Source organism: Callithrix jacchus, chromosome 6, assembly GCF_049354715.1.
Source record: "Callithrix jacchus isolate 240 chromosome 6, calJac240_pri, whole genome shotgun sequence".
NCBI classification, from domain to species: domain Eukaryota; kingdom Metazoa; phylum Chordata; class Mammalia; order Primates; family Cebidae; genus Callithrix; species Callithrix jacchus.
In genome coordinates, this window is record NC_133507.1 from 16843160 (window position 1) to 16859136 (window position 15977).

The window sequence follows — 15977 nt, forward strand, 5'->3', positions numbered from 1 at the left end:
AAAGATAACACTAGTTAGCCCCAAATTGAAAGGCAATCGAGTTGGGGAAGAATAGAGGAAAAAATCTCTGCCAGAACAATGACTAATGATGGCAAACAATTTATGTTGCTTCAAAGCTCATTGCAAAGGGCAATCATTGTTTTAAATAGAAAAGCTGTTGAATTATAATTGGGAGTAATTGAAACTCACCAAAATATTGAATAAAACATTAGATATTTTAACCGGTGTTATCTTTATAATTATCTTCAGAAGTAATAGCAGTGCAGACCACGAGCCGCTGTGAATCTCACCCAAATCCCAGTGTCTTTGGCAGTCACTTTTGCCAAGTGTTTATTAGCAAGGGCCATTGCTAAGTGGATACCAGGTTCAACCGGTTGTCTCTGCATGACACATCCTAAATGCACTACCGGGAAAAACCCAGGAAAGATTCTGTCTCTAACAGAAGTGGCCTTTGTGAATCCAACAAGGAAGTGCACCAGGCTGTGTGTCCTGCAATGGCTTCTGTGAGCTCTGAGCAGTATTTCCACAAGCCATTCTGATGTCACTCAGCATGCCATCTCCCTCAGCACAGCCTGGGCAGGGAGAAAACTGCCATTTTCTAGCTGTGACCCTCACCATGTCTGCTGTCACATCATTTGTCCAACAGATTCTGACTTTGTGGCACATTCTGCTTCTACTTCTTGCCCTGCACCATAGACAGGCTCTTCTTGTAGCCCATCTGCTGATGACGCCAAACTGACAACCCTGGAATGGGTTGAGGGCAGGAGGCTGAGGTGTTGAGGATGGAAGGTCCGAGTCTGGCAGAGCGTGAAGGCAGCCCCACAGATGACACAAAGATGGCAATGGCAGAACGCACAAGAAAGCTTTCTGTCCCCTCAGTATCCTGTGAGAAATGATGGCAGGCATGTGACTTATTCTATGGCAGGGCCCCTAGGACCTAACCCAGTGTCTGTTTGACAGATGAATAATACCAGCTTGTTAAATAAACCTAATGAAAGAGTAATGCTGTGATTGACAGCTAGAGCTCAGGGGTCAGACAGGCATAGGTTCAAATCCTGCCTCCACTTGTATCCAAGACGTGCCAGACGGATTGGCTGAATAAACTTGGACAAGTACTTAACTGTTGTGCACCTCATTTTTACCATCTGTAAAATGGGAATAAAAACAGCCTCAACTCATCCATGAATTAATGTAAGAAAATCACAGAACACAAAGCCGGGCACACAGTGAGCCATCCCCAAGAACCTGGGGAGATAGCCATCATCTCACATGGCCATGGTCGGTTCCCAAAGGGCATGGAGAGTAGCCCAAGTTCCTCTTTCGTGGCACACTGAACACTGAGCCGAAACCATTCCTTACGACCAGACCTGTTGATGTCTTAAGAAAACAAGCTCAGATTGTTCAGACTTTTGCAAAAGTTCCCTGCCTGGGGTGAGCTGGGCTAGTTAAGGGAAACCCCTGAAGGCTCCCTTGCATTCTCAGCTTGAGACTTAGACTGGAGACAAGTTAAGGAGCCCATTGTGGCCTTGTCCCCTGGACGTTACTCCTTTAAAGGTAAAAAAAGAAGAGAGTGAGCAAGGACAGAGGAGGAAAAGAGGCTTTCTCCCCTACCGTCTGTGACCATCTGACTAGTCAGCTACCCAGGGCTTCCTGTCTGCCAGAGCCACCTTCGCCCAGGAGACCTTCCTCAGCATGCCAGCTGTGTGACACGGACCTTGCCCCTTGTGCTGAAGAGAGATCAAAAGGATCCAGAAAACAGTCAATATCTGTTCACAATGCCTTTACCTAACTAAAAGCCCTCAACCCCATTATCACAACATAATCATGTGATTCCCAAGGTCACCATTTTTTCTTTGACCCTTGAGAATATTTTCCCACCAGAGAAGTGGAGGAAGAGAGCTCCCCTTTGATGTTAGTGAGTATATGGGATTGGGTAAGGAAGGAGAAAGGGGTTTGCTGAAGTCTGCTGTTGTAGCAAGGGAGGCTACCCAAGCTGAGCTGCTCGAGAACACAGATTAGGAGGAGAGGCTGGATCCGATGCCTGGTCCACCATGACAAGCGTGACAGTTGATGAAAAAGGGTAAGTTATTTGGATCTGGGGGGCAAAGTCAAGGTCAAAATATTAAAGCTCTATTGGAGATACAGGCCAACCATGAAAGCTGGCACTGGGTCAGCTCAAATGTGGTCCAGATGTGGTCAGAAGCCTGATAAGTTTAGAGGCTTGTGACTCACTTCAGGCTGCATCTGAGTGGCCAAGACGTGTGGCCATGATGAAAGGCAGTTCTAGACACTGTAGACCTGGAGAGAAAATTCACTAAGAATAAGCAATGCCATCAGAAGAAGAAGCATGTCTTCAGAAAGCGTCAACTATTATCTTAGAAGAATAACAAAGGTTCATTCACTTTCTGGCTTCTCCATGGCTTATAATATAGAAAGTAAGAAATTGTGGCCAGGCGCAGTGGCTCAAGCCTGTAATCCCAGCACTTTGGGAGGCTGAGGCGGGTGGATCACGAGGTCAAGAGATTGAGACCATCCAGGTCAACATGGTGAAACCCCGTGTCTACTAAAGATACAAAAAATTAGCTGGGCATGGTGGCGCGTGCCTATAATCCCAGCTACTCAGGAGGCTGAGGCAGGAGAATTGTCTGAACCCAGGAGGCAGAGGTTGTGGTGAGCCGAGATTGCGCCATTGCACTCCAGCCTGGGTAACGAGAGCGTAACTCCATCTCAAAAAAAAAAAAGAAAAAGAAAGAAAGAAACAAAGTAAGAAATTGTGTCTCAGTCTCTCTTTTGCTCACTTATTCTCTTGTTCTTTCATTCTCCAACAAAAAGATTTATGGAATCACTTTGATTCTTGGAGTCCTTTCGGGATGGGTAGGCTTGACTGTAAACCTGCTCTTTAGCAACTGGGGGTCGGGTGTTGAAGAGAATAAAATTCTCCTTTCAGCCCGTTTTTTCCTCCCTGTCTAGCTTTAGGTATGGCACCTCTTGAATGAAAATTAAAGGTATTGTCTGCTGTCAGCAAGCAGACTGAGTGTGGACAGGATTTCTGGACCCTAGGAGAATTTCCATGCTGTGATCAGGCTGAGTAAATCCGCATTTCTGTACACAGAAGATTAAGGGGAACTGAAGAGGCCTCTGAATAGGGCAGCATGTACCTTGGTTAAGGAGGAAAGCATTCATAGGCAGAACGGCAGCCAGTGTATCACCACAAGGTGAGTCAGCCCTAGAGAGTCTCAGTTTATCTTCTTTACAGAAAAAGAAAGTATGCGGCTTTTATTTATTTCTAAGTAAATTCCAGTGAATGGCTGATACTCATTCAGACTTGCAAAGGCTCTGCTCATTTTCCCAAGACATTCAACACAGGCTAAAACTCACGGCAGCCACCTGAAGGTTCTGCAAGGGCCGGGCCCAGCCTGGCCCATTCTAGAAGGATGAAATCAGGCTCTGTGGCATGTTCACTTCAAGCTGCTTACAATAAAAAAATAAATAAAAATCAAGCACCCTCTCTCCCTGAACTTCTCCAGCTAAAAGACAGCTAACCCATCTGCAGGACCACACATCATCCAGATGTGGAGTCTATCTAAGCTTTAATGGCCAGCTCAGCAAATGGCAGAAAATCAGGAAGAGTGGCAAGAAGTACCCCAGGGAGGGGAAAGAATGTTCCACGGAGAGTGATGGAGCGTTGGGGCTGGGCACAGGGAGAGGGCTCGACATCAGTGAGGACCATTGAGTGGCTGGACTTAGCTTCCTCTGAGAAATACTTCCAAGGCACATCACAGCTGCTGAGACCCTCTGGGTATTGGCTCCTTATGCTATTTGCCACTCTAGAGTCTTGGCAGACTTGGAGTTTCCTACATGTATGACGGCTTCAAGTATTTGAAGTAGATTCAAGTTGAATAAGAATCAGCCAGAAGTCAGACCAGAACCAATCGGTGAGAGCTATGGAGAGGAGAACTCAGTTCATTTGACGTGACTTCTTTGCCCCCCAAAGGGTTAACCAGAGAGTCACATTGGTTAAACAAATGTAGAACAGCACTGTCTTGGAATCAGAGTATATTAAAAAAACTTTCTGTACGCTATCGTGTCTACCTCTTGTTGACAAGACTGATTTGCAAACTGGTTGCTGGGAGAAAGTTAAATTCATTCTCAAGCTCAGCACCTCCTTGAAGGAGAGGATCCATTATCCCACACTGGCTCCTGGAATTTGAAGCAAGAAAGCACACTGGAGTAGACCACGCAGACAACAGATAAAGAACTCCAAAAATCCTTACCACGCTGAGAAAGAGAGTCGAGGCTGGTGATCTGGGTTCAAGACAAGGTGCTCAAAATATGTGGAAAAGGTAATTCCTGTGACTACTGTTGAAAGGTACTAGAGACCGAACCCTCAGAATCCTCCTGGGCACACCCCTGTGCTCTGGAATCAATGTTTTAACATGGGATTGTATCTGAAAAGAAGTGAAGTAGGAAGCGCCCTAGACAAAGGAATGGTCTTTACAAAGACTGTGTCCTGGAGCCAAGATGTTTTTTGAAACCATGTTAATAATTTAAACTTTTCAAAATGTTAGAACAGCTGTGCTGGTTTATAAGTGCTAACACATCTTGGGTTCTTCCCAAGAATGGCAACATAGTTTGCAGACCACTGAAAAAAGGAAAATGCAGGGCCCCTTGTTCAAAAATTATTAGGCATTTTAGAGACAAAGACAGCAGAGCACTAAACCAAACCAAGTACAGTGCCCTTCTGTGTGGCTGGCCCTGATTCAGATACCGTTGCAAGTGGTTCTCATCCAACAGCAAACTAAAACTACCCAGAAACATCCCTAGAAGCTGAGGACTATTATCAGCTCTAATTCAGAGGAAACCCTGAGGCATTTGCCAAGGGATATCAGTCAATAGATGGTGGAGCCCAGACTGGCACTCCTGCAATCCACCCTCCAGAGCAGCACTCCATTCCTTAACCCCTGAACCCCTGAGCCCTCAGAGAGCTGAGGTGCCACCCAATCAAAGACATCGTAGGTAAGAACAGAATGAGTTCACCCTAAAAAGAATAATCTTCCTGTCTCTGAAGTCCATCCAAAGGGAAGCTGGGAGACCAGTCTCAGAAACTGAAAAGAGACGATGTATTTTCTGGGAAATAAGCATTGTAAGGAAAATGAAGTGCACTGTTTACTGAATGAACTATAGCTATGATTGAGACTTTACTGTGCATTAAAAGTCACGCAGTGAGTGTGAAAAATTAAGATTCTTGGTACATGGAGACTAGGAAATCTGAATTGTTAACATCTACAGATTCTGATTTGATTGGCAAAGAGGCCAGGCTTAGAGAAATAGTCACCTCTGTAAGAGGTAATTTCCAATTTCTCTTATAATTCTAAGTTTTTTGTTTTGCTTTATTTCTGTGAAATGATTGCATGTTGAGAATAGCACTGCTGTTTGTCTCTCTCTCTGCCTCATTTCTATTTAGCTCTATTTATCTCCATCCCCACCACCAAGCAAGGGCCTGCTTTTCTACTCTTTATCATCATGTACTCTTAGTTCCAGCTGCTGTAATAGAATACTATGCACTGGGCAGCTTCAACAAACAACATTTATTACTCACAGTTCTGGAATCTGAGAAAACTGAGGTACTAGCAGGTTGTTCCTGGTAGGAACACTTTTCCTGGTTTATAGATAACTATCTTCTCTCTAAATCCTCACATCGCCGAGAAGGCAAGAGAGCTCTCTGGGGTCCCTTTCATAAGGCACGAATTCTAACCGTGAGAGATCTACCCTCGTATCCAATTATTTTTCAAAGGCCCCACCTCCTGACATCATTGCATTGGTTGTTAGAATTTTAACACGTCAATTTCAGTGGCACACACACTGAGTTTACATATTTTCATGCATCTTACCTAGACTTGTCTTCACCCTTTTACCAAGCTTTGTATCTTTCCTTCCTCAATATTTTACTCAAATATCTAGGGCCTCATATATGTATTTCCACTTCTCAATCCATCAAATAATGGACCAGATCATCTCTGTGGTGTCTTTCAGCCCTAAGGTTGTAAGTATTTAAAAAGTAATGTCTGTGAGTAATATCATTCCAGTGGTCACCGCTGGATCCCTCAATCCACAGCACCGATGTGTGAAAAAAATATTCTCTCCGTAGGTGAAAGAGTGTAAGGGCTGGAACCTCACTGTAACACTACTCTCTGGAGTGCTAAACTCCAACTACATGGATCCACTGTCCAAGAAGTGTCCTTGTACCAAGCCAATGACAAGGGTTTCCTTTTTTTTTTTCAATTACTCTACTGTATGAGACTTATGCCACAAGCCTCTGGTGTATTTCCATATTTCCATCACTTACAAGTTGTTTTCATATGTTTGAAGTCTCCCATTAGATTTTAACTATTCTGGAGACCAAGTATATCTTAATTCCTCAGTGAAATCCAAGGATGGTGATTTGCATATCATTTGCAAGCTGTTTTTCTTCAGTCCTACTAGTTTCTTTACTCTTTGCTACTTCTTTTTATTTTCATATCTTCACCTTTGGGTGACACAATTAAAGTAAATAATTACTTAGGGAAGTGATTTTCCAATGTTACTGTTCATTAAGAATCTCTCAGAGCAGTGGTTCTCAATGTCTTCCCAGATCCGCAGCATAAGCAGCAGGTGGGAACTTTTACCAAAAATACAGATTCTCAGGCTTCATCTCAGACCTGAGGCAGAAACTGTGTCAGGGCCCAGCAATCCGAGTTTCAGCAAGCCCTCCAGGTGATACTGATGCAAACACCATTTGAGTACCACTGATCCAGGAAAACTGACTAAAAATGCACATTGCTAAGTGCCAGTTGGTGATTCCCCAGACCATTTGGGGAATGAGGCCTGACAGTCTGCATCTTAGCCATTACTCTTTGTGGAAACACACTTTTCCCTTCATTTAGTGTTGTAGGTATGACCAAGTGTTTTCACAGCTTTGAAGTTCAAATTCCTCTTCATGAGAATCGAAGACAGTTTGGGGTTGCTGTTTAGTCCCTGTCTCCTGGTTCACCTTTCACTCAATACTTCCCTGCTAATATTAGAGTTATGTCTGTGTGCTCTGTTGCCCTGACAAAAGTTGTGACTGCCTGGAGGGTGATCTCATTTTCATCAGCTTTGTAAGATTCTAGTGGTAGCCAGTGCTTTGTACATAAAAGAGGACCAACATGATTTTATCCATATATATATATCTGGACATTATCAGTTAACGTGGGGAAACAAGTTGACCAGGTGAGCCCTTCATGCCAGCTTTCCCATGAATAGTCTGGCAGTATGACCTTCGGAGCAGCCACTACAGCAGTGTCTATAAACACAAAGTGAAAAGAAAGAGAGAAGGGAATTCGTTTTGCTGATAATTAAGCTCAGAAATACATGTGCATCAATTATTCAGTTTCCACAAGTCCTCGTTAATATAGGTTTCTCAAGTGCAGACAGAATAATGATTCAAATGAAGACTGGCCTCAAGTTTATTTTTTGCTGTTCAGTAAGAGAAAAGTAAAATGGTGGGAGGTGGGGGGTCAATAGTAGGAGATTGGTTAAGCAAATTAAAAGTGAAAGTGAAGTGCTCGCTTCGGCAGCACATGTACTAAAATTGGAACGATACAGAGAAGACGAGCATGGCCCCTGCGCAAGGATGACATGCAAATTCGTGAAGCGTTCCGTATTTTAAAAAAAAAAAAAAAAAGTGAAAGGGAAGTAACTAGCTATGAGTAACAGAGTATTTACAATTTTAGCAGAGCCCATAAAAGAAAGGCGTGATCTACAAGTAACTCATATTTGTACTTCATACAGATAAAAAAAAAAAAAAGAATTTGAGATAGTTGAGACCCAGAAACCTATAATTTGTATTCATTTACCACTGGCTCAAATCACTGCAATCAAAAATAGACATTAATTTTTTGACTGATTTGTATATTTTTAAAAGACAGCTCAATAAATGAGGTTTTATTGTGTTTTTGTAACACATTCTTTGGAATATGAATTACACAAGATTACTTCATCTCACTCCTTCATTTTGTGAGTTGTCCATTTGAGCTTAGGTATTCCTATAAATTATTTGAAAAAAGGAATCGTCTGATTCCCTTACAAATCTGGTTGGGTAGGAGACTACGACTGTCCTGAGTAGAAATGTGTATACTGTGACAATGCTAAGTTTTGGTGGAGACCTCGGAAAAGATAACTCTCACATCCTTATGTATTGGTAAAAGCATCAAGTCAAGAAATTTGGCAATGTCTGCTCAAATCTAATTCAAGGTCTGCATAGCCTAAGCCTCAGCAATTCTTCCTCTAGGTACTTCCCAGGAGGAACCCATGCGTGGGTGCACATGTGAGATACATGAATAGCCATAGTCAATAAACACTACAACAATCAGTGACATCTTGGCGACAACACAGAGGACTTGGACAGGGCAATGCCATGCTCAGATGGAGGAATACTCTACAGCAGCTAAAAGGAATAGACTTGACCTATATGAGGCAAACAAAGATAGACCTTAAAAATGGGATTCAGAGAAAAAAGCAAGTTGAGGAATAGTAGTTAACACAGTCAAATGATTGGGTAAGAAACACCATTAGTGTACATCAGAAAAAAAAAACACTTTAGAAAACAAATGATGTGTTGCATATGGAGATGTATACAATGTGTAGGAGGCAAGTATGTAAAAGCAGGACTAAGGCAGATATACTGCACATCAGCCTCAAGGTAATGGTTGCTACCAGGAAGCAGGAGAGAAGAATGAAAGCAGAGAGGAGAAGAAGGCCTCTGTCACACCTGCCATGCTTTATTTGAAAAATCAGGCAAATGAATAAATGAAAATTATCCTTGTCACGTGGCATAGATAGCAATTCCTTTGAACGCTGAATATGGTTCAAGCTTTTTAACTTGAAGAAGAACGTAGGTAGCAGAAGTTCCCTCCTTGAAGCCCATTTTTCTAAACTTATTACTGAAGCTTGTGGTCGAGGTTGGTGACACCTTGCAGGATGTCAGAAAGCTGAGGACGGAGCACCTTTGCTTTAGGATGTTAGGGACATAACTGGGAATGAGGGCTAGGTGAGTGGTGAGAATAAGGGCAAATTGGGGTGAGAAGAGTATTTATTGAATAACTTGTCTGAAAAAAATTATAAGATTTAGGAAAATAATACAAGTGCATAATTGAGTAACACGTGCAAATGCGATCGAAATGCATCCATGTGAGTGTGTTATACGTACACACACACGACTACAAACCTGTCCCAAAGCACTAAGAGAGACATCCAAAGAAGCAGAAGAAACTCCTTCTCCTGCTTTTGATCCAGGCTAACTGAAGCATCCATAAAGAAATCAACCCAAACCACACTCAGCTTCCAGGACCTTCAGGTTGGAAGGCATGGTAAACAGGCATGGTAAACAGTCAGAGACACAAAATACTTGCCGATTGTCTTCCAGCCTCTGCTACAGGACACTGGGTAGTGAAAACCCCAAGCCATGCTTGCAAGTTGGGAATTTAATCTAAATCTGAGGCCTATCTGCTCGACAAGCTCCCCAGTGATGCTGATGCACACCAAAGCTTGAACCATCGTGAGCCAATGCTATCAGAAGGCACAGCATTCCAGAAAGGACCTGTCTCCTTAAATACACAGTGAAGGCAGACTGGAGCCGCAGTCTCAGGATGAATTAATAATGAGTGACATTTCCTTAGTCAATTCACCACAGGGGAGGGTGGCCCTGGAACTGTAGATGTGTTGTCACAGACATTCCTTTGGGTCTTTGCTTAACCAAACAATACTGGACTGGGAAAGGCTCTGAGGACATAAAGAGAATTATATGGAAGATAGAAAATGAAACTCTCACTATGTCTGAAGGCCAGTCAAAGGCCAGGCCGGACCACAGCATCCATGCAGGATCACGAAGGCCTCACCTCCGGCCCTTCCCACAGCCTCCTGGCATTCTCTGAAAGGTTTTCCCTGCACAGCAGTTCCTCCATTCTGAGCCCTGGGACTCAAGAAGCTACAAAGCGATAAATCAATTATGAAATGGAAACCTCGATTACAGCCTGTCTGCTTAATTGTTTGACAAGTTAATTAATCTCCCAAGCAACTGGGCTCCATTCTCCCTGTAAATTGTAGGGAAATCGCAATAGCACGTCCCTGAGGTCTTGGCAGTACAGTATCAATGAGGCTCCCGGAAAACTATGAATAATAAGCATTTAGTGGGGTCAGTACCTCACCATAGGAATGAAGAGGTTTGCTCCAGCTCCTGCCCGGAGGCAGTTTTGTCACTAATTATTTTGCTACTAACTAATTACAATCTGTACTTGTCTGTGTATTTATTTATTTGTTTTCATTTTCTTTTCAAGAGACACATTTCTTTCCTTTCAAATACGATCATATGATTCAAGCAGCCAATGCTTCCAGATTGTTAACAACACCATGGTGGTGTCAGTCCCTCCCTCCCAGGAGACTGGATCATTGTAGCTGCCATAATAAATGAGGCTGAACCTTCTGAGTGATGAAGATGGATATGTGTATGGGTCTATCCAGCTGGCTGCATGTGGTGGCTACTGTTGTCTGAGACTTGTGATGATGTCACACTCACCTGTCCTCAGTGTTCAAGCTTTAGAAATTCCAAATGATAAAGTGAAATTGAGAAATCAAAGCATGCCCATGTGGTCCAAGAATTCTGTGCATTAGACTCACTTGGAGATTTTATTTAAATTTGAAAGGAAAAGACCATTAAGATAGATAGATAGACAAATAGATAGATAGATCACTCTCTCTATATAGGTATATGTATATACACACACATACACACATATATATAGATATGTATATATAGAGAGATAGCTATCTATAGAGATATATCTATATATCTACATACAGATATATATAGAGAGATAGCTCTATCTATCTATCTATCTATCTATCTATCTATCTATCTATCTATCTCCCTCCTTTCCTCCCTGCCTCTGGAAGAAAGAGAGTGTGTGCAATAGATCACAATGACATAGAGCCCATCTCAGGAATGCAAGGCTAGATCCATATTCTAAAACCCATCAATGTAATCCACCATCTAAATAGTTTAAAAAATATAAGCCACATGATCATATATCATTTGATTCTGAAAAAGCAAAACATTGTTTATAAAATTCAGTGTTCACTCATAAAAATAAACCTCTAACCAAATTAGGAATAGAAGGAAAGTTGCTCAACCTAGTAAAATATATTCACACAAAACTTATAACTTTTTATACTGAGACTCTTCATACCTTCTCTGTGAAATACAGTGTTAAGAGATGACACGCAAAACCACAGACTTGGAGAAAATATTGCAAATTATCTACTGGACTATGAGCTTGTAACTAGAATACATAAAAACTCTGAAAACTCAGTACACATTTTTTTTAATGGATAAAAGACGAACAGGGACTGCTTCAAAGATTACTTGAGTATGACATAAAGACATAAAAATATTTTCTACATAGTTAACCGTTAGGAAAATGCCAATTAACATTATAAGACGCCCCTGCATATCTAGTAGAACTGTTAATATAAAAGTACAATGTCAACATCTGGGGAGAATGTGGAGCAAGTAGAATTCTCATACCTTGCTGCTGTGAATGAAAATGGCATAGTCATTCTGAAAATCTGTTTATGTGTTTCTTATAAAGTAAAACACACAATTACCATATGAGTCTAGAGAAAAGAAAACACTTGTATTCATACTCACAATCACCCCAAATTGAAAACTATCCAAATGCCCTTCAATGAATTAATGATTCAACAAACGCTATGCATTCCTGCAATGGAATACTACTCAGCAATAAAAGGGAACAAATCATTCATACTTGGATGACTCTCAAAAACTGAATGCAAAAATTCACTCTCAAAAGATTATAGACATTGTGATCACATTTATGTGACATCCTCGAACAAACAGAACTGTAGTGACAGAGAACATAGCAGTGGTTGCCTGGGGCTGGGTTTGGAGGAGTGTGTGAGTCCAAAGGAATAGCATAAGAAAATATTTTTTAGGTGACAGAACTATATTCTGACTGTGGAGATGGATACCCAGATCTATACATGTGTTCAAGCATCTGGAATTTACACTAAAAAAGCTGATTTTGCTGTATGGTTATTTACAAGCCAAATTTTTAATCTATATAAGATATAGAAGAAAAAGAAAAGCTAAGTCAAAAGGAAGGAAGAAAATTGCATGTGCCATGTCTTGGGTTCTCTCTTGGCAGCACTGAAAAACTAACAACTCTTCTTCAGTTCCCAGCACCTGACTCGGCCCTGGGATGCGGCAATCTAGCTTCTGTACCGGCTTCTCACAATGGAGACAGCTGGACCACAGACTCCAGACCATCTGGGCAAAGAGACTTGCCTTGGAGCCCCACCCAGCTTCACCTATAATTTGAATATGTGTCCCCTCTAAAACTCACACTAAAATTTAATCCTCAATGTGTCAACATCAAGAAATAAAGCCTTTAAGAGATGATTGTCAATGAAAGTTCTGCCCTCATCAGTAGATTCACTGATTCATCAATTAATGGTTTATCATGGGAGTGCGGTTGGAGACTTTCTAAGAGGAGGAAGAGAGATTTGAGTTAGCACACTCAGCCCTCTCACCATGTGATTGCCCTGTACCACCTTGGAACTCTGCAGGGTGTCCCAGCAGTAAGGTCTCACCTGATGTGAACCTTCAGCCTTGAACTTCTCAACCTCCAGAATGGTAAGAAATAAATGTTTTTCTTTATATATTACCCAGTTTTAAATACTCTGTAATAAGCAAGAGAAAACGAAGACAGCTTTTCACCCTCACTGTCCACTATTCTTCAAGGTTTGCTTTGCTGGTCTTCTCATGTATAGACTCAATCCTAAATCAAAGACCAATAGTCATCAGCCCTAGTAGAATATTAGAATGACAGATGATATTTAAAAATATCAATACCTTGGAGTCCCAACTCTTTGAATGAGCCCCTGATGCCCTCATTTTTTAAAGCCTTTCCCAGGAAAGCCTAATGTGAAAATGACTGTGAAACAATGAAGATGGTCTAGGTTGCTTTTCTGAGGTTCAGCAGAAACCCTCAGACTATGATCTCCAAAGTGCTGATGGGTGGTGAACAGTAAGCTCACAGAAAGGCTGCAGGGCTAGTTCAGTTCTAAGCCTACCTGAGGCAAGCAACACAGATCCTGGGACTAGAGGAGGCAGAGGAGGCACGGTTTCACAAGGTTTCATACTCCTTTCTGATTTCAGTGGTGAAATGCCCAGAAATTAATGCCCAGGTCATGGAGTTGTGGGGGAAATAACATATTTGCAATAACTGAACAATTCTTTATGGTCTGAGACTCTTCATATGCTCTTTCTCACTGAATCCTTACAACATTCCTGTAGAAAAATGGCAACAATCAAATCAGGAAATTGCCCCAAAGCCCTACAGTCTGCAAATGTTAAGTGATGAAACTAGGATTTTAGCAGCTAATAGTCTTAACCACTCCTCATTCTGAATCCAGAAATACCACTCAATAAATGATTCCTCCTCCCTCATGCTCTAAGACATAATCCTATCTTTTCACAGACCCTAACAATTCATCCTCAAGTTTCTCCATGAGATGTGATGCTTTGCTATATCATTCTGTAATCCCAGGAGTTTTTTTTTTTATTTTGCTATTACAGAAAAATCTCAGTTTCCCTGTGCGTGCGTGTGTGTGTGTGTGTGTGTGTGTCTGTCTGTGTATATGCGTCTCTGTGTCTCTCTGTGTGTGTCTCCCTGTTTATGTCTCTCTCTCTCATCCTTCTCATGTTTCTGTCTCACACACACACATTCACAGCTTTCAAAAGATACATCTGTTCTTACCTTCACTTTTTGTTTAAAACAGCACGCACACTTTACTCTGAACTATACCTAACATGCACATGAGCTTTCTGCTCCATCTGTTCATCCCACATTTGTATTCACATTCAAAGAGGCACCTTCCCCAAGACCAGTTCCCTAACCACACCCCACCTCCACTCCATCCCTAGTCAGAGGAAGGCCTGGTTCCCACCTGAATTCAGCTTCGTCAAATGGAAAGCTGTCATCTTCAGTTAGTAGGGATAATGGGATTATTCTATCTGTGTGATAATAACATGTTCAATTTAAAGAAAAAAATCTGAAGCCACTTAAAAGCTGCTGTTTGGCACCGATATATTATTTCGGTAATGAATAATCACTAAAGATATTATTCTGGATGCAGTTACCATGCAGTGCTGTGAATAAAATGCATTAGATGGAAAATTGTATTTCAAGTAAATATATGCACTGGTAGAAGTGTATTACCACCCACTAATATGTATTAATTCAAAACCAAATGCCAACTGGAGTTCGCCTACATGGGATTGAATGGCAGGTGGTGATTTGGAAGTGGGAGGAAATAGGTTTGGAATTGGTCAAATAGGCTGAGAAGTGATAGTAGAAGTGGTGGATTATGATTCAAACATGAACAGGTGAGAAGACTATACCATCGACAGAACAGGGATGAGGGGCTGCCCTCCCACACTTCTTCAAAAGATTTTGAGATTTGACTAAGGACTACTGGTGGTTGTTAACATTTCTGAAGCAGTGAATCTTTTTCCTCTTTCACTGACTGCATCTGCAAGTATTCTTTTCTGAAGAAAGTTAAAAGGAAGCCTGTATATTTTTTGCTAAGCTAAATGCCTTGTCATCTTATTTTATTTTTCTCATTTTTTTCTTCAGTGTACAACATACGCAACTGTCCTGCTTGTCATATTCAAGATGGGCTTGGCATATCTGAAAGCTGCAGGGATTTTCTCATTAGCACAGCGTTTCAGACCCAAACAGTGAAGATGGAGTTTAAATTCTTAAATGGCTCATCTTCAAGTTCTTGCCCTATCCTCACTTAGTATGGCCCAGAGGAAGCCAAAGATATGGACACTTTAAGACTCAGAAGAAGGCTGGGCATGGTGGCTCACACCTGAAATCCCAGCACTTTGGGAGGCCAAGGCAGGTGGATCATGAGGTCAGGAGTTCAAGACCAGCCTGACCAACGTGGTTAAACCCCATCTCCACTAAACATACAAAAATTAGCTGGGCGTAGTGACATGTGCCTGTAATTCCAGCTACTCTGGAGACTGAGGCAGGAGAATCACTTAAAACCAGAAGGGGAAGGATGCAATGAGCTGAGACCGCACCACTGCACTCCAGCCTGGGCGACAGAGCAAGAAACTGAAAACCACCACCACCACCAAGACTCAGAAGAACTTTCTCTGGTATTCATTTTCAGACCTATTTTGAGCCATTTTATCTAAAAAGGTACAGTTTTAAACCTCTCTTTAATTAAAAGACACCAGAGTTACAATGTGATACTGTTTGACAATCAAGACTAATGAAGCACGGATGCATACTAGAACACGAATGAACTTTGAAACACTGTGCTAAGTGAAATAAGCCAGTTATCATTCAGGCCACAAACTGTATAACTCCATTTGTATAAAATGTCCAAAATAGGGAAATCTGTAGACATGTAAATCTGATTGGTGATTGTCTGGAGCTGGGGTGAGGGGATTGTTGGAGGCAAGTGGGGAGTGACCCACATTGTCTTTTTGGGGTGTTAAAATCTTTTAAATTGATTGCGGTAATGATCACATGACTATGATATACAAAAAAACTGTTGAATTGTACACTGTAAATGGGTGAATTGTATGGCATATGTATTATATCTCAGTAAAGTTTTTACCAAGAAAAGACACTAGAGAAAGAGTGAAAAGCACAAAACACCATTTTGTAACATATATAATCAGTAAAAAATTAACATCCAGAATATATGAAGGATCAAGATAAAGACAGAAAACTCACAGAAATCTGACTAACACTGTCAGGACTCTCACAAAAAGAGAAACTCCAGGGGCCAATTAAACAGAGATTAAAAAGCGAAAAAGCCACAACAAAATAGCTTTGTACATTCATTGGATGACAAAAAAA

General features: G+C 41.5%; 1 long non-coding RNA gene and 1 other non-coding gene across 5 annotated transcripts in view; one reads left to right on the forward strand and one right to left on the reverse strand.

The window, feature by feature from the left end:
- Positions 1 to 15977, reverse strand: part of LOC144582969 (uncharacterized) — a 512920-nt gene that overhangs the window by 279300 nt on the left and 217643 nt on the right. The gene's annotated exons all lie outside the window — the stretch shown is intronic.
- LOC118154878 (U6 spliceosomal RNA) lies at positions 7580 to 7686 on the forward strand. Its single transcript, XR_004745128.2, has one exon. It is a non-coding gene; the product is annotated as a U6 spliceosomal RNA (small nuclear RNA).